The sequence below is a fragment of the Peromyscus californicus genome, unplaced genomic scaffold, assembly GCF_007827085.1.
Source record: "Peromyscus californicus insignis strain IS unplaced genomic scaffold, ASM782708v3 Scaffold_5__1_contigs__length_169319896, whole genome shotgun sequence".
In the NCBI taxonomy this organism is placed as follows: Eukaryota; Metazoa; Chordata; class Mammalia; order Rodentia; family Cricetidae; genus Peromyscus; species Peromyscus californicus.
In genome coordinates, this window is record NW_026294573.1 from 18301453 (window position 1) to 18322421 (window position 20969).

The following is a 20969-nucleotide window of genomic DNA, read 5'->3' on the forward strand; positions in this document are numbered from 1 at the left end:
CCACATATGAACAAGAAATATGAGCCACATAAGTAACGCCACACATTGTTTACTAGCTACATAGAAAACAACCTGGAGGACTGAGGGGTGTCCCTCAGGGCAGAGTACGTGTACAAGGTCCTGTGTTCCATTCTCAGCAAATCGAAGATTAAAAAGGAATTTTGGTTATCTTTTAAAAAGAAAGGGGACCTGGAAAGATGACTCAGTAGTTAAGAGCACTGACTCTTTTTCCAGAGGACCTGGGTTCAATTCCCAACACCCACATGGCAGCTCACAACTGTCTGTAACTCCAGGATCCAACACCCTGACACAGGCATACATGAAGGCAAACATCAATACAGATGAAATAAAAATAAATTAAAAAAAAAAAAGCACAACTTAGTATGGTGGCACATGCCTATAATCCCAGCATGTGGGATGCAGAGGCAGGAGGATCAGGAATTCAGGGTCATTCTTGGCTACTGGTGTTCAAGGTCAGCCTGGGTTACATGTGACTGTTTCAAGAAAACAAAAAAATAAATGAATAGGTAAACGAATAAACAATTTCAGAAAGACAGTGGAATTGGTTTCAATAATATAATCATCTGACCTTATTATCCCAAAACGTAATTGGTATTTTAAAAAATCTATTCTTTTTACACTATTTTTCACAGGAAGTCATTAAGACGTGGTAAATACTTTACAGTTCAGCCTGTCTCAGTTTGGGTCAACCACATTTCAGGGGCTGAATGGCCACCTAAGACTATGGCTACTGATTGGACAGTGCTGACATAAAGTCTGAGTGGGCATTAAAAGTCACGGAGCCTTGAGGCTGCCTGGCATTTTGACACAAAAAGAGAAGGAAGGTGGGCACAGAATGCTGTGAGGGAAAGTTCATCGGAGAGAACGGACAGAGGTCAAGGGGAGGAACAGACTAGCCGTGATCAGGTAAGTAGATGGAGGTGGGGTATCTGGAGAACTTTGGGATCCCCGCTAAGGGGCGTGCAAACAGATAAAGAGAAGGGGTCCCAGCAGGTCAGAGTGAATGTCTGGATGAGCTCCACTTTGTTGGACCGGGGTGTAGCTCAGTGGTAGAGTGCTTGCCTAGAGTGTATAAGACCTTAGATTCAATCTTCAACCGTGGAGAAAAGAAACCCAGAGAGTGAGGTAGAGGAGAGGTGAAGAGGGGAGAGGAAGGAGAGAGGAGGGGAGGGGAGGAGAGAAGAGAGGAGGGGAGGGGAGGGAAGGGGAGGGGAGAGGAAGGGAGAAGAGAGGAGGGGAGGGGAGGGAAGGAAAGGAGAGGAGAAGAAAGGGAGGAAAGGGGATGGGAGAGGAGGGAAGGAAAGGAGAGGAGAAGAAAGGGAGGAAAGGGGATGGGAGAGGGAAGGGGAGGGGAGGGGAGAGCTGCTTTGTTCAGGGAAGAAAGCAATAGTATTCTGGGTACTCTGTCTAATTCTGTGAGACCCCCTCCTAGGGATGGAGCAGAAGCTCACCTAGGCCCTGCTGGAATTCCTGAGTTTAGGCCTCAGAATTCCTGTATTTTTCCTGGGGTGGGGAGGCAGAAAGAAGAGAAAAAAAAAAAAAAGGAAACGCCTATTAATGTTAGTCGCCCTTTAAAAAAAGAAAAACCACTTTTATTTATGTACTTTATGTATACGGGTGTTTCCTTTGAGGGCATCATATCTCATGGGACTACAGTTATAACCCTGTGGTTGTTGGGATTTGAACTCATGTCCTCTGGAAGAACAGTCAGTGCCCTTAACTGCTGAGCCATCTCTCCAGCTCTAGCTGCCCATTTTTTAAGATCTCCCCTAACCAGATGCCATCCTAAACTCTTTGTACTAATTTTCTCAACAAACCTCATACATTGCTGAACAGAATATAAAACCTTGGCAGGGGGCTAGAGAGATGGCTCAGCAGCTAAGGGAGCTCACTGCTCCCCCAGAGGACTGCGTTCTGTTCCCAGCAGTCATATCAGGAAGCTCACAACTACCTATAGCTCCAGTTCCTGCATACATATGGTACATATAAACTTGTGTATGTGCATGCTTGAACTTGAGCGTGGGTACACACACACACACACACACACACACACACACACACACACACACACACTCGCACATGCACACACACACTTTTTGAAAAGATAGACAGTTCTTTTTTTTTTTTTTTTAAAGTTAAACCCAAGTTTACTATATATGACCCAGGAATCTCCTCCCAGATATCTGATACTCAAGAGAAATGGAAAGACTTGTAAGAGATGCTCACAGCCACGTTTTCCATAATCACCAATAAGCAATAATGACTCAACTGTTCATAATGGATGACAACATCACCAAAGTATGAGACAATCACACATGGAATATTATTCAACCATAAAAATACTACCGAAACATGTAGCATCATGGACAGACCTCCAAAACTGTGCTAAGTAAAAGAAACAATACTCACAGGGCCACATAATATATGATTCCATTTATGTGAAATTTCCATAAAAGGCAAATCTAGAGAGACAAGTAGATTAGGTCTTGTCTGGGGCTGGGAAAGGAAGGGGAGTGATTGCTAATGGGAACTGAGTTCGTGGGGGATGATGAAAATATTACCAGATTGCTGTAGTGGTGGTCGCATAGCTCTGTAAATATGCAAAAAAAATCACTATATACTTAAAGGAGATGAATTTTATGGTATGTAAATTACAGCTCAATAAAGGTCTTAGGAAAAGAAAAAGCTGTTCATAGTAATGCAGACCTATCATCCAAAAAGAGGCTGAGGCAGGAGGATCATCTGTGTCCACAAGTTCACATCCAACCTGGTCAAGATCTTGACTCTGAGAAAAAAGAAGAGAAAAAGAAAGAAGAATTTTCCCAGCACCTTTTGGCATATATGGCATTATTATCCTTAGTCATAGTTTGTTCAGAAAGGAGACAGTGCCTGTCACAAACTGCCAGGCTCCTAACATCCCACTTCCTGGGCGCTGCCTGGGCTGGTTCCTCTATCCCGCCGGGCCCTTTAACTTACACATTTAAACTTTATTTATTCATTTACCTATTTATTTACTGGTTTTTCAAGACAGAATTTCACTGTGTAACAGCCCTGACTGTCCTGGAACTTACTCTGTAGACCAGGCTGGCCTCGAACTCACAGAAATCCACCTGCCTCTGTCTCCTGAGTGCCAGTGTTAAAGGTTTGCACCACCATGCTTGACTCATTTAAACTTTTTAGTTACATTTTTTGTTTTTGTTTTTGTTTTTGTTTTTGAGAAAAGGTCTCATGTAGCCCGGGCTGGCCTCAAATTCCTTAGGTAGCAAAGGACAACCTTGAATTCCTGATCCTCCTGCCTCTACCTCCTGTACTAGGTTTCCAAGCGACTGCTACCACAACCAGTTTATTTGGTGCTCAGGATAGAACCCACACATCTGGTACTAGCCAGGTTTTCAAGTTGTACTGACTGTTCCTTAGATGCTGAAGGTCTGGGAGCGGGCTGCAGCAGTCTTGGGGTAAGTTTGGCTTGCTGGGAAAGCCTCCTCCTAAGAACACTTTGGTGGCAGCTGGTCCAGTCATGTGTAGCCAGTTCCGTACTCCCTCTCCCTAGCACTCTCCTCTCCCAAGGGAGGGAGGAACTTGGCTCCAAAACTGGGACTAGAATCTGAGCCAGAGCCTTGACCTGATCCCTACCCTTGGAGCCTCCTAGATCTGGGAGCATGAAGGCAGAGGTCTGACCTCTAACAAAACCAACAAACAATCCCTCCTCTGCCTTGTGACTACTTCTTCTGTAGGACACCCTCAAGTTGAAAGCCCTGGAAACCTAATTCAAACCTGAATTTCCTTCTTTTCTGCCCCTGACATTACTCCCCTCAGGTCTCATGAAGCCCAGGCTGGACTCCAGTTCCCTTTGTAGCCCAGGCTGCCTGGAACTCGCCATAATCTCCCTCTCTCATCCTCCTGAGTTCTGGGACCACAGGACTATGCCTTGCAAACCTAGTGGTCTCCATCTCCACACTCACTGTCAATGAGCAACTTGCTGATCTGTTTCAAGCCTTGTTTCCCTGCTTATAAAAACATCAACATTGGGGGCTGGAGAGATGGCTCAGCAGTTAAGAGCACTGGATGATCTTCAGAGGATACGGGCTCTGTTCCCAGCACCCATGTAGCAACTCACAAACTGTCTCTTAACTCTAGTTCCAGGGGATCTGATGCCCTCTTCTGGCCTCCTTAGGCACTGCACACACATGGCACACACACACACACACACACACACACACACACACACACACACACGAACACATGAACATACCCATACATATGAGACAACTAAAAAACAAAGCAAAGAACCCTCAACATTAACATTCCCCTCAGATTGCTAGTAAAGATTTTGATGCAAGAAGTGAAATTCATTTCATTTTCCCATGTTACATAGCTCACCTGCATTGCATTGTACGTTGTTAGGTTTGGGGTTTTGTTTTTAGACATGATCTAGTTGTGTAGCTCAGGCTGGTCCTGAACTCAGGATCCTCCTGCCTCCTGCTGAGATTACAGGCATGTGTCATCATGACCTGCTTAAATTGTCAGAGTTTAAACAATTCCCCCATTCGTCAGGAAAGTACAGAGGAAGAGCTGGCCACATGGCTAGCTCGGTAAGTAACAGTATGTGCTGCTGAGCCGACAGTCCAAGCTCAGTCCCTGGAGCAGTCTACTTCCTACACACGGAAGAAGAGATCCGACACCTGCAAACTGTCGCCTGACCGCCATGTGCATGCATGCTGTGACACACATGTGAGTATGCAGAGACACAAAAAAATAAATACTTATGGGGCTGGAGAGATGGCTCAGTGGTTCTAGAGGACCTTGGTTCAATTCCCAGCACCCACATGGCAGCTCACAACTGTCTGTAACTCTAGTTCCAGGGGACCTGACGCCCTCTTCTGGATTCTGTAGGCATGGCACACACATGCTGCACAGACATACATGCCGGCAAAACACCCATACACATAAAATAAAATAAATAAATAAACTGCCGGGCGGTGGTGGCGCACGCCTTTAATCCCAGCACTCGGGAGGCAGAGCCAGGCGGATCTCTGTGAGTTCGAGGCCAGCCTGGACTACCAAGTGAGTTCCAGGAAAGGCGCAAAGCTACACAGAGAAACCCTGTCTCGAAAAAACCAAAAAAAAAAAAAAATAAAATAAAAAAAAAAAAAATAAATAAATAAATAAATAAATAAATAAACTAAAAAAATAAGATACTTGTAAAACTAAAATAAGCACAAACAAAAATAAAGATGTTTGAGAAGGCTGGTGTGGTGGCATGTTCCTGTACTCTCAATATTAGGGGCAGAAGCAGGAGGATCACCATAAAATTAGAAGCCAACTGGATTTACACAGTAAGTTCCAGGCCGACTACAGCTACCCAGTAAGACCCTGTCTCAAGAACAAACAAAACAGATGACTAAAATAATGAACATAGAGAAAAGCGTGGTGATTGGTGTCCATTGTCAACTTGACAGAATCTGGAGTCACCTGGGCACACCTGGGGTTTACCTCAATAGAACTAATCTTCACTGATGTGGGAAAACCCATCTTAACTGGGTGGACTATTTCCTGGGTGGGAGCCTCTGGTACATAGAAAATGGAACAAGCTGCTAAGTGCTAGCTCCATTCACCTCTTTCTGTTTCTCCACTGTGGATTTGATAAGGTTGGTTGCTTCGAGTGAGGTCCCGCTGCCATGATGGATTGCATCCCTCTAGAACTGTGAGCCCACATCAACCCTTTCTCTTGAGGAGGCTGATGAGTCTTTGCACCCTGAAGGCCTGTCCGCCAATGCAGCAATTCAATTTAAACCGAATCAGGCTGAATAGGAAAAGCCCGGGTTTAATGGGTAAAGCATTCCCGGGTGATTCTCGGCCCCTCAGAGAAGAGACTGGGAAGAGAGACTGGAAGAACCACACGTCTGTTTGTCTGTTTTCTAGGATGCAGCTTATATACCCTGTGGGCGTGGTCTTGAGCCTCTCTGTGGGGAGGAGCTGTTTGGCAGGCTTGAAAGGGCAGGTTTGGGGAAAGAAATAGGGGAGGGGAATTGAGGTGGATCTTCCACCAGAACAGTGGCTTTTGTCCTGCATGACAAGAGAGAGTGACTGACACATGAAGTCAGTGTTTACGGGCCCTGATCTCAGTGCCCTGTCAAGCGTTTGACACACATTGACTCACTCATCTCCACGACAGCACTGTGAAGTAGGGTGCCATTATCCCTCCCATTTAACAGATGAGGAAACTGAGGCTCAGAGGGGCTAAGTATGTGACTTATAGCATGGTAGGGGCGAGCCATCTGAGTCTGGAGTCTTAGCTCTGCTTCATTCAGAAGGCATGAGACTGGAACTAGGGAAGCAGGAGCCTGGGCCATTAGAGAGGATGAAAAAGGAACAGCCGTCGGGCGGTGGTGGCGCACGCCTTTAATCCCAGCACTTGGGAGGCAGAGCCAGGTGGATCTCTGTGAGTTCGAGGCCAGCCTGGGCTACCAAGTGAGTTCCAGGAAAGGCGCAAAGCTACACAGAGAAACCCTGTCTCGAAAAACCAAAAAAAAAAAAAAAAAAAAAAAAGGAACAGCCATGGGTTTAGATGACACGTGATTGGTACAGAATAAATGACTGACAGTTGCTCCCTCCTAAACTATACTGCAGTATCACACATACCATTTTGTGGAAGGATAGTAGTAATCGTGACAACAATCTCGGTTCTCTCTCTCTCTCTCTCTCTCTCTCTCTCTCTCTCTCTCTCTCCTCTCTCTCTCTCTCTCTCTCTCTTTGAGACAGGGTTTCTCTTTGTAGCCCTGGCAGTCCTGGAGCTTACTTTGTAGATGAGGCTGGCCTTGAACTCACTGCCCCCCTGCTCCCCCGCACTTGTTTTTATTTCTAATGCAAACCATGGCATTTAAAATATGTTGGGTTCAGGTATAGTAGTGATTTATGCCTTTAATCCCAGCACTGGGGAGGAAGAATTAAGTGGATATTGGTGAGTTCAAAGCCAGCCTGGTCTACATACTGAGTTCCAGGCTAACCAGTGCTACATAGTAAGACCCCGTCTCAAAATAAATAAATAATATTTTTAAATAAATAAAAGGATTTCGATGACTGTTTAAGTAAGCAATAATGTTGTTGGGTTCAATTCTTTGAAAACATTAAAAAGAGCAGGGTGGTGGTGCCACATGCCTTTAATCCCAACACTTGGGAGGCAGAGCCAGGCGGATCCCTGTGAGTCGGAGGCCAGCCTGGTCTACAGAGTGAGTTCCAGGAAAGGCGCAAAGCTACATAGAGAACCCCTGTCTCGAAAAACCAAAAAAAAAAGAAAGAAAGAAAGAAAGAAAGAAAGAAAGCAGCTAAGAAGTACACCCCGACACTGGCTTCCTGCCTCCACGTGCAGATGCTAACGTGGACACACACAAATAACTAAAGAAATGAAAAATAGGGCGGGAAGACTTTCTATTTCCTGCCGATGCCTGCCATCGCCCAGCTGTAGAGGTGCTAAGGTTCCAGAAGAAAAGGATCTTGCAGTCATGAAAGGTCCTGCTTGGTTTGTTCTGAAGCCATGAGGCACAGAGCCACCGTGCTCTGCAGGATCTCTGCAGGTCAGCCTCAGCCCAATTTCCTGTTCTCTTTGATGCACCGCTGCTTCCTGCAGGTGATGGCTGGTCCCTCAGGGAGATGGTTGGTCCCTTCTCCCTCAGAGCCTTCCCCTGAGGCATCCCCACAGGTACCCATGGTGCTTCTGCTCGGTTTCCCCTCCCACCTCCAGGCCCCAATGGTGCCTCATCCCCAGGGCCTGTCCTACGTGGTTCTTATCTTCCGACCTAGGCTGATGGGACAGAAGAGGCCCCTAGAATACACCTGAGTGGCTACAGATCAGATATAGCACCTGAGTTGGTTTGATGTGGGTTTTTTTTCTTTTCTTTTCTTATCTGCACAGTGATTTCAAAATTAGAATGTTTCACCTAAGAATCCGATTTTCTATATTTACCTGTAATACTGGCACACCTGGTCACAGTGTGCTTTCGGGCTCAGTGACATCACACTAAGTGAACTGCATTGCTCCCTTTAGGAGGAGTGTGGACTCTCTGGGTTGGCATGGTCTTCATCCCTCCCTGTGGGTTAGTGTGGTGGACTAGAGAGTAACCCTCCACAAATGCCTACGGAGGCCCTGCCATGAAACTCATGCGGATACTTTACATAGCAAGTGTGAATTAGTTTGCAGATAGAATTAAGGCCATTCAAAAAATAAAATAAAATAAAGTAGCTGGACAGTGGTGGCGCACACCTTTAATCCCAGCAGTTGGGAGGCAGAGGCAGGGGACAGGGGGATCGCTGAATTCCAGGTCATCCTGGTCTACAGAGTGAGTTCCAGGGCAGCCAGGGCCACACAGAGAAACCCTATTTCAAAAAACCAGAAAGAAAAGAGAATTAAGGCCCTTTGTCTCAATTACGGAGTTTATCAGGGATGGGGATGTTCTGCACAATGCACAAGGAAGGGTCTTTAATGTGACCAAGGAGCAGAAGGGAGCCAGGGAGAGAGGTGTGGCAGTGGGAAGAGTTGAAAGGGTGCCATGTTTTTGAGTTTGATGACAGAGAAGGAGCCAGCAGCCAAGGCATGGGGGCTGAGAAGCCAGAAAAGAATTGAAGTAAGCCTCCAGAAAGGGGCGTGGTCCCGCTGGCATTTTGATTCCACCTCAGTGGGGTCAGGTCAGTGCTCTAACTGACAGGGCCTTAGCATAACATCAGCATTGTCTCAAGCCATCCCTCTTGGAGTCACTTGTTAGAGCAGCAAAGAAAACTGGATACAATAAGTACAGAGTGTTTAGGTATCCAGAGCTGAGATAGGAACACAGCTGGGAGAGCTGCGTGTGGAACGCTCTGGAAGCAACACCTAATTTTTTTTTTTTTGCAAGTGAGTGTGTGTGCATGTGTGTGTTTGCACAAGTGTGGGTGCACGCGTGTGTGCAGGTATGGATGCATGTGTGTGCACAGGCATGTGGAGGTTCACAGTTGACTGTTGGGAGTCTTCTTCCTTATTCACTGAGGCAGGCTCTCTCAAAGGAACACAGAGCTCACCGATCTAGCTAGTCCAGCTAGCCCGTTTACTGCTGGGATCTCCTGTCTCCAACCCTGGGCACCAGATTACCAGCTGGCCAACACGCTCACCTAGGCTTTACATGGGTGCTGGGGATCTGAACTCTGGCCCTCACACTCGCATAGCAAATGCTTTATCCACTTAACCAACTAATATTTCAGTGAAAGCTTGGAGGGCGTCCTGGGCAGAGCAGAGGCATGCCGGAGACAGTGTTGCAGAGATGTGAGACCTGGGGTGGCACACAGGAGTGTCCCTGTAAGCTGGCCCTTGGCGGCAGCGGCAGCCAGTGCAGGAATTTCACCTCTGGCTGAGGACAGGATTAGAGGGTTAAAGTGGACAGCGTGGAACACACCCAGACTGGGTAAAAGGCCATCAAAGCTCAAGGTGGGAGGATCAGATGTGGGCCCTGAGGGAGGTGCAAGGCCTCCTCGGGGCAGTTGTCCCCTCTTTCAGGCCACGCTATCTGCTGAGGGCGGGACTGATGGTGTGCGGCTGGTCTTATGTCACCTTGACACAAGCTAAAGTCATCTGAGAGGAGGGAACCTCAATTCAGAAAATGCTTCCAGAAGATAGGGTTGTAGGCAAGCCTGTAAGTCATTTTCTTAATTAGTAATTGATGGGGGAGGGCACAGCCCATGGTGGGTGGAGTCACTCCTCAACCCCTACCCCCTACCCCACCCCGTGCTTGTGGTCCTGAGTTCTATAAGAAAGCAGGCTGAGCAAGCTAGGGGAAGCAAGCCAGTAAGCAGCACCCTTCCAACAGCCTCTACATCAGTTCCTGCCTCCAGGTTCCTTCCGTGCTTGAGTTTCTGTCCTGACTTCCTCCGATGGTGAACAGTGATGTGGAAGTGTAAGCCAAATGAGCCCTCCCTCCCCAAGCCGCTTTTGGTCATGGTGTTTCATCCAGCAATAGTAACCCGAACGGGGACACACAGTCAGGGAGCTGCAGGCCTGACTGCGTTGCCTTTTGGCTGTTTCCGAATCCCAGCTCAGCTGGCCAGCGGGCCCCACTTTCACCCTGACTGTAGCCTATGGTGGCCTATGTGTCAGGAGGGGGCTGGAAAATGAGTGACAGGTAGGGGTGGTCTGAGTTCGACCTGCTGAGGAAGTTCATTTCACTTTAACCTAAAGCACAAAGTGAAATTGAAGGCAGACTGTCTGAAAGGGAAAAACTTGGGGGGGCGGGCGCCAGGAAGCTACCTAGATGTGCCTCACTTGCTGACAGGGCTGTGAGAGCAAGTCTCTCCACACAGCTCTCCTCCGCCCTGATACTATGGACATTTGGAGCCAGATAATGCTTTCTGTTTATCCTGTGCTCTGTCGGGTGCTGGATGGCATCCTTGGCTCCACCTCCACCAGATGCCAGTAGCAACCCCCAGCCAAGCGGTGAGGAAGCAAAACACCCTCAGACTTTGTCAAATGTCCCTACCTCGCAGGACCTTGGGGGGGACTAAACCATCGAACACGGTGACACCGGCATGTGGCCCCTCCGGTGCATTCCCTCTCCCCAGCCCCTAGATGTCTGCGCTCCTGGGACCTGCTCTGACCATTCCTCTGCTAATTTTGAAAATGTGCTCACTAACTTGACACAGGATTCCCAGGAGCTCCCCGCTCCGAAACTTGCCTGTGTGTCAGTCCTAATGGCTGCACCGCCCTGCCACTGACAGGCCCTGGGACCTCTGCAGCACTCTTCTCCCTCCCCAGCCTCATCCCTCCCCGTTTCCCCATTTGCATAATGAGGAGCTAACCTAGAAGCCTTACCAAAGGTCTTCTCTCTGCGGAACTCAGTGACTGGGTGATTCACGCAGACACAAATTCCCCTCACAAAGTCCAAATTCCTCCTGGGCCTTAGTCATTCTAGGGTTTGAACTTTCTCGAAAAAACCATTTGAAAAATTCTTCCAGTTTGGGAAAAAAAAAAAAAAAAAGCTATTAAAAGGAAGTAAACGTTTCAAAACCAGATCCTAAGCAAACAGGCCTGAAACAAACACACACATCACCACACACACACACCTCGACCAAGGTATGGCTGAGAACAGGATATGAAACCTCTCAGGCAGGCCAGCACGGAGGAATGATTCATAGGCCGTTCGAGATGCTTCTATTTCAAGACACAATCCACCCACTAGATCTGGAGGCTCCAGAAACAAAATAAACCTTCAAGAGACTGCCTGGTTTCTTATCTCAAGGCAAGAAGAATGTGTGCAGACCTCAAGGGCTCCAAGCAGAAAACAAGGTTGGCCCCGAGAATTCCTGTTCTCTTTAGTGTCAGGCTTCAAATTGCACGCTTACTTGGAGAAAGTCTTTGCAGCCCCGCTTCCCTCGAATGACCCGAGTTCAGAGCTGCACAGCCCGTGGGTTCGAGGCCTTTGGTTTCACAGGTTCAGGTTACTGAGGCGTTGTGTGCCTTTGTCCTAACAGAACTGAGGCTGGACATTCCAGCCACTGTTTCCAGTTGTGCCCAGTGCCTGCCTTTGGCTGTGAATACTCACATTCCTCTTACTCCAGAAAGGAAGCATGAATTTTAGCATACCGCTTAAGACATAATGCTTTATTTAAAACAAAAATATAAAAGTAATTTATGGCTGAGCATGGTGGCACATGCCTTTAATTCCAGCACTTGGGAGGCAGAGGCAGGTAGAGCTCTGTGAGTTCGAGGCCAGCCTGGTCTACAAAGCAAGTTCCAGGACAGCCAAGGCTATGCAGAGAAACCCTGTCTTCAAAAACAAAAGCAAAAAACAAAAGTAATTTTTGAACTGAGGGTGTAGTTTAGGGGTAGAGTGCCTGCCTAACACATGGGCAGCCCTGGGTCCCATTCCTACCACTACCTGATGATGATGATGATGATGATGGTGATGGTGATGATGGTGATGATGGTGGTGATGATGATGATGGTGATGATGATGGTGATGATGATGGTGGTGATGATGGTGGTGATGATGATGATGATGATGACAAATATTCGTTCAGCATAATGCCCATTGAATCCTTACTGGACATATACATCTACATATGCTAGAAATATATGAGGCCAAGATGTGCTGGTAACACCTGTAATCCCAGCACTCAGAAGGAAGAGGCAGGAGGATTGCTGGAAGTTTGAGGCCAGCCTGATCTACATAGTGAGTTCTAAGTCAGACAGGGCTACATTGTGAGACCCTGTCTCAAAAATTAATTACATTATTATATATGTGAATATATAAAACTATCCACTATAGGAAATTCCCTGCATAAAGCATGATACCAGAATTGGCAAAATTAAAAGAAATGCAAATGTTCATGACACAGTTAAGTACATTCTCGTCTGTACTTACCCCTGGGGCTTTTTCTCTCTTTAGACTGAGAAAGACTCTCACTTCTACAGAGGCTCATTTCTCTGCAGAAGCCAGAATCCTTCAGAAAAGGTCACCATCTGGCCCAAACCTATTTTCTTTCTTTCTTTCTCTTTTCTTGTTTTTTTCCAAGACAGGGTTTCTCTGTCTAACAGCCCCGTTTCCCTTCCTTGTTTCTTTTGTTTGGAGACAATCTTGCTATCTAGCTTAGCTGGCCTCAAACTCATAAACTCATAGCAATCCTCCTGCCTCTGCCTTCTGAGTGCTAGGACTTTTGCAGGTGCACAGCACTGTGTTAGACTCTCTTTTTACTGGTCCTCTGGGGTCTGATTTATATCCTGCTTCCTGTAGGAAGCAGACTGGCATGGCCATACCCTCCATGTTCTCTGGAGGCACATCTCCTGGCCTTCAACCCACCCTGCCCTATGACTTCGCTTGTACATATGTCTGGCTGTTACCCAACTTATGAATCAGGGGACAGAGGACAGGGCCTCCTAGCACCTGGTGCTTTCTCGGTGCCTGATATCTTGCTTCTTATCTTTTCTTTTTTCTTTTTGAGACAGGGTTTCTCTGTGTAGTCTTGGTGCCTGTCCTGGATCTCACTCTGTAGACCAGGCTGGCCTTGAACTCACAGAGATCCGCCTGGCTCTGCCTCCTGAGTGCTGGGATTAAAGGCATGCGCCACCACAGCCAGTCGCTAGCTCCTTATAGATTGTGGATCCTGTTTATGGGGAGAGTTCAAATGTTTCCTGGGTGAAATCATAGGTAGTAACTTCACTTACACCCAGCAGTTCTGTGGGGTGAATATTATTAACCCTGGCATGTGACAGGTGAGGAAACTGAGGCACTGACCGGTAGACTGCACGTGAGCTCTTTCTGGCTTGAAAGCTTGCGTGTATGTTATGTATGTGCATGTGCTCCCATGTGCACATACGTTTAGATGTATGCTCACGTATGTGCACATGTGTGTTGGAGGCCAGAGTTTGACATTGGGTGCCTGTTTTAGTCACTTTATATTTTGATATAGGGCCTCACTGAACCAGAGCTCAGCAATTGGCTAGATTGGCTGGCCATCATGTGCTTAGGATCCACCTGTCTCCTCACCCTGCTCCTCCCACACCAAATGGGGATTACAGATGCATTTTCCCTGTGCCTGGATTTTACATGGGTGCTGGTGATCTGAACTTGACTCCTCCTGCCTGTGCCGCAGACTCTTTACCATCTCCCAGCTCCTTTCTGCTTTTTTTTTTTTTTTTTTTTTTACAAACATACATTTTCTCCTAACGTGTCTTGGACATAGTGAGTGCTGAATAAATAGCTATTGATTAATCAATGATGGTGTGCACACACTCCTGCTCGCCCCATCCCAGGCCTCACGACTTGGTCTCCTGTGTGAGTTTGTGTTCGTTACTTCTGTAGCTTGTTTAAAAACTAACCCCTCTTCCAGGCACAGTAGCACACACTTGTCCTTCTGGATCAAAAGTTCAAGGCCAGCCGAGGCTATACAGCAAAACCCTATCATGAAATAACAAAAACACGGGGCCCATGAGATGATTCAGTGAGTACAGGGGCTTGATGACCTGACCTCAATTCCCAGAATCCACACGTGGAAGGAGAGAATTGACCCCTGCAGGTTGTCCTCTGACCTCCGACTGACGTGCACACATATGCAAAATAAATAAACGAATTTGCGAAAGCCACCGCATGATCACCTCGACGGGAGATGGTGGGCAGCGCTGTGCTATAGACATTGGTGCCCCTGGAATACATGCTGATTATGTGCAGTGAAAGCTTGACTCGCGGAACCCGGTGGCAGCAGCAGTATATTGGGTTGAAATCGCACCCCCTCAAAAGTCCAACCCCGAGAATATGATCTTACATGAAAACAGGCAATTTACAGATGCAATTAATTAAGACTCTTGAGATAAGACAGTCCTGCATTTAGTCCTAAATACAAGGACTGGCATCCTTAAAAGAGCAGGATTGAAGACAGAAGCCTGGCCCAGGTGCAGGCCTCTAATCCCAGCTACTCAGGGCACTGAGGCAGGAGAATCAAAAGTTTAAGGCCAACATGGATGATAGAAATAAGCTTGAGGCCAGCCTGGGTAATTTCGTGAGATCCTCCTGTCTCAAAATGTAAAAAGAGAGAGCTGGGGATAGCCTGGTAATAGAGCACTTGTCTGACATGTGCAAGCAACACGCGCACACACACACACACACACACACACACACACACACACACGCACACGCACACGCACACGCACACGCACACGCACACACACGCACACTGCAGATGGAGACATACTGAGGATATGGATTAGTAAAGATGGAGTCTGAAATTGAGGTTACAAAACCCCACACCACAGACTGCTAAAGGTTGTGGCAACCATTGTGGGGAGAGGGGGGAGGAGGAAGAGGAGGAGGAGCATGAAGAGGAGCAGGAGCGGACTCTAAGAGTCCCCCCAACCCCAGTGGTTCCAGAGGAGAACTTCCTTGCTGAAGCACCTTGGGCTTGGACTGCCAGCCTCCAGAGAACTATGGGAAAGTATTGCTGTGAGCCTTCAAGTCTGTGGTAGTTTATAGTCGTAGCTCCAGAAGATGAATCTGAGGAGAGAGTGCGAAGAGAATCCTGGCTGAGACATTTAGGGCTGAAAGGAAGTGGCTTCATCTGGGGGCTCTGCGGATGAGTCTTGGTACCCGCCTATTCCAAGTCTTTAGTACTTGACATTGCTCTCCTGAGCCTCGGTGTCTTCCGTGGTCAGCAGGGACAGTCACAGCAACAGATGCCATTGTGGAGCACCAGGCCGAGTGCTCAGCCCTTTCCTGAGCCCTAAGACAGACTGGATGGCAGGCCCAGGGTCACCCCCAATGAAGACACAGGGTTTGCATGTCACAGGCCCGTTTTGCCATGTATGAAGAAGCCAATTCACATTGACTCAAACGTGAGAGCTCATGGAAAGAGAGGAAACCCTGGAGTTGGAAAAAACCAGGCTGGATGAATCTGTGTGACATGACTGGCCCTCTAAACCAGGGGTTCTCAGCCTCCCTAACGCTGCGACCCTTTAATACAGTTCCCCATGTGGTGGTGACCTCCGACCATAAATTTATTTTTGTTGCTACTTCATAACTGTAGTCTTGCTACTGTTATGAATCATAATGTAAATATCCGATATTCGACACCAGGGAGGTCATGACCCACAGGTTGAGAACCACTGGTCTAAAACCTCCCATCATTTGGGAAATGGAGATAGTATTCCATTGATGCAACGGCGCAGGAGAACACGTACAATTGTGAGCTGTGCTGCACAGGGAAACGCGGTTCTGCCACACACACGGCGGACCATCAGATAGCAAGTCGGTGCCACTGCTAAAGGTGATGGATCACCCGGGGACAATCCAGGAAGAGGCAGAGTAAGAGGAGTACCGCAACAGCTGGGGGCGGCTTTTCCCAGCGGAGGGATGAGGGACAGTGAGGGCCTCTTGGGCAGCTGTTTCCTGGGGTTGTGATGTCACTGGCCCATCCAGGAGGCCACAGTACCCACGCCTGCTGCTGCCTCCCAGCTGGCCGGCTCCACTTCCTGTGCCCCTTATCTTCTTTCTCATGACCTCAGGAGGCAGCTGGACTCTGACTCAATGGACAACCCTCCTCTGTAAGTTGGGAGAACAAGGGGCTCCTCTCTGCTCCCCATGGCTCCTGTACTTTGGGAGTAACCCTAGAGAGTAACTTTTGTCCAGTGATTTTTTAAGCTGAGTTCCTCCAGGTCCAGGGGTTCGGCGGAAGGGCTTGGGGCTGGTGAAACTAGGGAGACTGTTGCTGGGGGTAGCAACAGGTCCCGTGAGCAGGCACGTTCTGGGGACCACTCCCTCCAGCATCCAGGGCACTCTGCTCTCATTATGTCTAGGTATTGGATCTTCATAGGAAACCTAACGTGGAAATAACACATTCTGCGACAAAAAGGAAGTTCTAGAACCTCCGATCTTACATGCCACACAAATTAAATCTTGTTAAAGTAAAACAAGGGGTGGGAGGCATGGGTCAGCAGCTAAGAGTTCATCTGGTTCTTGCAGAGGACCCAGGTTTGGTTCCCAGCGCCCACATGGCGGCTCACAACCATCCCTACCTCTAGTCCCAGGGGATCTGATGCTCTCTCCTGACTTCCATGGGTACCAGACACACGTGTGCTGCATAAATATTCATGCAGGCAAAAGACTTGCACATATAAAGCAGAATAAATAAATCTAAAGAGCTGCGATGAGGCAGGCTCAGCGGGTGAAAGTACTGGAGGGAAGCGTGATGGCGTGAGCGCCGTCCCAGAACACGTTTACAGGTGCATGGAGAGAAGCAACTCTACAAAGCTGCCCTCGGCTTCCACATGTGTGATAACATGCCAACACACACCGTGCACACACATGTGGAATGGTAATAAAAATAATTAATATTTTTATTATTATATTATATTAATTTTATATTGATATTAATATTAATGAATATTAATAAATACAGTCTTTCTGGAAGCACCTTTTGGTCTCTTGAAAAACGGCATCCAGCGTGGCTATATCTCTGATGATGTCATTAAGTTATTCTGTGACTCAAAACCACGCAAGTCCTTCTTGCCTGAGGAAGGAGGTGCTCTTCTCCACGAGCAAGGCCAAGAACACTATCCTGCAGGAGCACAAGGAGACCCCACGGCTGGTGTGGCTGTCTGCACTGTGGATGACCCCTAGCTACCTTTGTCAAGATTTGCCAGGCAAGGACTACCACTGTGGTCTCTAGACACACTCTATGTGACCAAGGAGGACAGGAAAAGGGATCTAGGTGGTCAACTGAGTGGGCACTCCTTAAGGGCAAAGCAATTGGGGCCCAGCAATGGTGGCACACACCTTTAATCCTAGCACTTGGGAGGCAGAGGCAGGTGGATCTCTGTGAGTTGAGGCCAGCCTGGTCTATAGAACAAGTTCCAAGACAGGCACCAAAACTACACAGAGAAACCTTGTCTCGAAAAAAACAAAACAAAACAAAAACAAAAACAATACAGAAAAATAAAGAAATCCGAGTGCACCAGGCTTTGGGAACTACACTATCAGGCTCCCACTCTCATGGAAATTGACATTTGAGGGGCACCAATAAATAAGTAATTAGATAAATCAACAAGGAAAGGTCAAAGGATAACCTTTCGTGTGTTGGGTTTTTTTTTTCTTTTTCTTTTTTTAAACCACTATTCATCATTTTACAGATAACATAATTGAGGCTCAGAGAGGTATATTGTCTTTCCTGAGATAACACAGCAGAGCTTGACCTTAAGTGGATCCAGATGCCATAGATTTAAGTGTTGCTGACTTTTTAGATGGCTATCGGCTCATCAATGGTGCTAGTGAAATGAAGTTGGCTTTGGAGGAGTGCTGACCAGGCGATTCAAGCCATTCCAGAGTCTTAGTATGACGGCCCCTTGAGGAGTGACACATGAGGTCTTCAGCTCACCTTTTCCGGTAGGAATGTTCTCTCCGGGCTTCCAAATGAAGTCCCTCAGGTCCAGGGCAGAGAAAGGGAATCATGACTGTTGTTGAAACTGTGCTGTCGTGAGGCGTGATGGTGTCTGCAGTCATCTCGGTGGGTTGTGCAATCGGGACAAGTGCTGAGACTGTGACTCACAACTTTTACGTCAAGAAGGGAATTCCAAACAAGGACAATGAAGAGCCTGAGTTCAGAGACTATCCTTCCACAGCTGTGGCCACCCCAGCCCCTGACTCGACTCTTCAGTCACTGCCAGCATCTGGGATGCAGATGGAACCTGGCACCCCTCCTCTGGGCTCCAGGGGCCCTCCTCTCAGGTGGTCTCTTGAGAACCACGTGGCTCTTTTCACCTCCAGTAGTTCCCTGAGCTGATGCTCCATCTGAGAGGCCTCGTAGGTCTGGATTCAAGCTATGTCTCTGCATGGTGGTGCCTTTGGCATCTTTCTGGTCCTCAGCATCCTTATCCAAGTTTCTGGTCCTCAGCATCCCTATCCAAGTTTCTGGTCCTCAGCATCCCTATCCAAGTTTCTGGTCCTCAGCATCCCTGTCCAAGTTTCTGGTCCTCAGCATCCCTGTCCAAGTTTCTGGTCCTCAGCATCCCTATCCAAGTTTCTGGTCCTTAGCATCCCTATCCAAGTTTCTGGTCCTCAGCATCCCTGTCCAAGTTTCTGGGTCTCAGCATCTTTATCTAATCAGAGGCCAACATGTTGGTGCTTGCCTGTCATCTCAGCACTTAGGGTCTGCAGCTGGGGGACTGCCAAGTTCCAGATTAACCTGAGACCCTGCTTCAGAGGAAAACAAAATTCAAAACAAATAAATGGGAGAAGTGGGTGGGGACTGATGCTCACCTCCGGGAACTGTGAATGGGACCTCAGCTCAGAGAGGGCAGTGTCCTTGTCTGCTTCATTCAGGGTTGTATCCCGGATCTAGGAAGGTAGCGCATACAGAAGCCTGTATTGGTCACTTTCCGCTGGCTGCAAATACCCAACAAGAGCAGCTTAAGGGGATGGTTCATTTTAGCTCACAGGAGGGATGAGGCAACGGGTCACATTGCGACCACAGTCAGGAAGCAGAGAATGCTGGGGCTCAGTCACATTCTTCTCATTCTGCCTGGGACCCCAGTCCATGGAATGGTACCACCTACAGTTAGTGTGTGCCTTCCCATCTTCATTAATCAAATCTAGAAATTCACTCACAGACACTCCCAGAACTATATCTCCCATGATTCTAGATCTTGTCAAACTGAGACTCAATACTAACATCATATAGACCCTTAATAAGCTTTGGAGAATGAATGAAAATTCTAGGTGGGGGGCTGGAGAAATGGCTCAGTGGTTAAGAGAACTAGCTACTCTTCCAGAGGGCCCAGGTTCAAGTCCCAACACCCACATGGCAGTTCACAACTGTCTGTAACTCTGTTCTAGGGGATCTGACACCCTCACACAGACATACATTGAGGTAAAACACCAATGCACATAAAACAAATAAATAATCTTAAAGAAAATTTTAGTAGAATGTCCAACACATAGTAGGTACTCGTGGTCTGGTCAATAACTATTGTTATTACTGATCCCCCCCCAAAAACAAACAACAAAAAAACCCTAATGTGTTCTCTCTCTTAACATTTGGCGGGCAGGTTTGTCTTGGATATATTTACTCCCGTGAATGAGGGTCCCAGACTAGACACCTGGACTGTTGAGAGCAGGCTGGGCAGGTGAGACCTCAACCCTACAAAGTTCAGGTGGGGTGGGGCAGCAGGGATGCTCCCTGTAGGGCTCAGGTGGGGCAGGCAGCTCCTCGCCTTCTCTTCCAGACCCTTCATCTCAACGGTGATCTCATTGCACGGCTCTTGAGATGTTTCCCAAGATGGGTTCATCCTGAGTCCAGGGACCTCCTTCTGGTAGCTTTGAGGATGGACAAATCTAGAAAGGGAAATGGGCTCTTAGCAACAGCTAACATCTTTGGCGATGACAGCAAAGGCTCGTCTTGGAAAGGGGTATGGCCCCTTGGAGATGGACAAGTAATTATTACCTGACTATTCTTTTAAATTTTATTTATTTTATGTGTGTGAGTGTTTTGCCTGTTGGTATGTCTATGTATCACTTGCAGGCCTGATGACCACAGAGGCCAGAAAAGAGTATTGAATCCTCCGGAACTGGAGTTACAGGTGGTTGTGAGTTATCATCTGGGCACTAGGAATCGAATCCAGGCCCTCTGGAAGAGCAAGCAAGTGCTCTTAGCCAGGAGCCATCTCTCCAGTCTTACTGGACAATTCTTATTCCAGGTAAGACTTGCAGGCTGGAGATGTGGCTCAGTTGGCAGAGTGCTCACGTAGCATGTGCGAAGCCTGGGGTTTGATCTCTAGCACCACGTAAAACCTGGGCATGATGATGTACGCTTATCAGACCAGCGCTTGTGAGATGGAGACAGGGAGACCAGACGTTCAAAGTCATCCCTGGCTACATGGTGAATCTGAGGCTAGACCAGGATACTTGAGACTCTATCTCAACACCACTAACTAACTAACTAACTAACTAACTAATAATAATAATAATAATAATAATAATAATAATACCCCCCACCAAAAAAAAATAGAGTACTATTCACACACATACAAAGATGGTTAGTTCTGCTTGCAATATCAGTGAAGCACTGAAAACCTTGACCAACATCCTCTATGTTGTTATTGTTACTGTTTTTGGGGGTGCTGAAGATCAAGCCAGGGTCCTGCACATGACAGGCAAGTGCTGAGCTCTTCCTCCGATCCTATCCTTCAGTAATTTACTTGTGCCTGGGACTTAATTTACAGAGGTAATAGCAGTGAGGTCTGTGCTAAGGAGAAGTTTTTTACTCACAGCCCCGGGGGTGGGGGGGGGGGTGGGGGGGTGGCTGCACTCCGTGGGGAAGCGCAGGGCAGGTCAGCAGGAGAAGGAGAGGAGAGTGTGGCCCAGAGCCTTGAATGTGGTTTCTGTGGGAAGGAACGTGGGCAAGGCAGGCGGCAAGTGTGAACAAGGTTAGGGCAGATAACCATCACT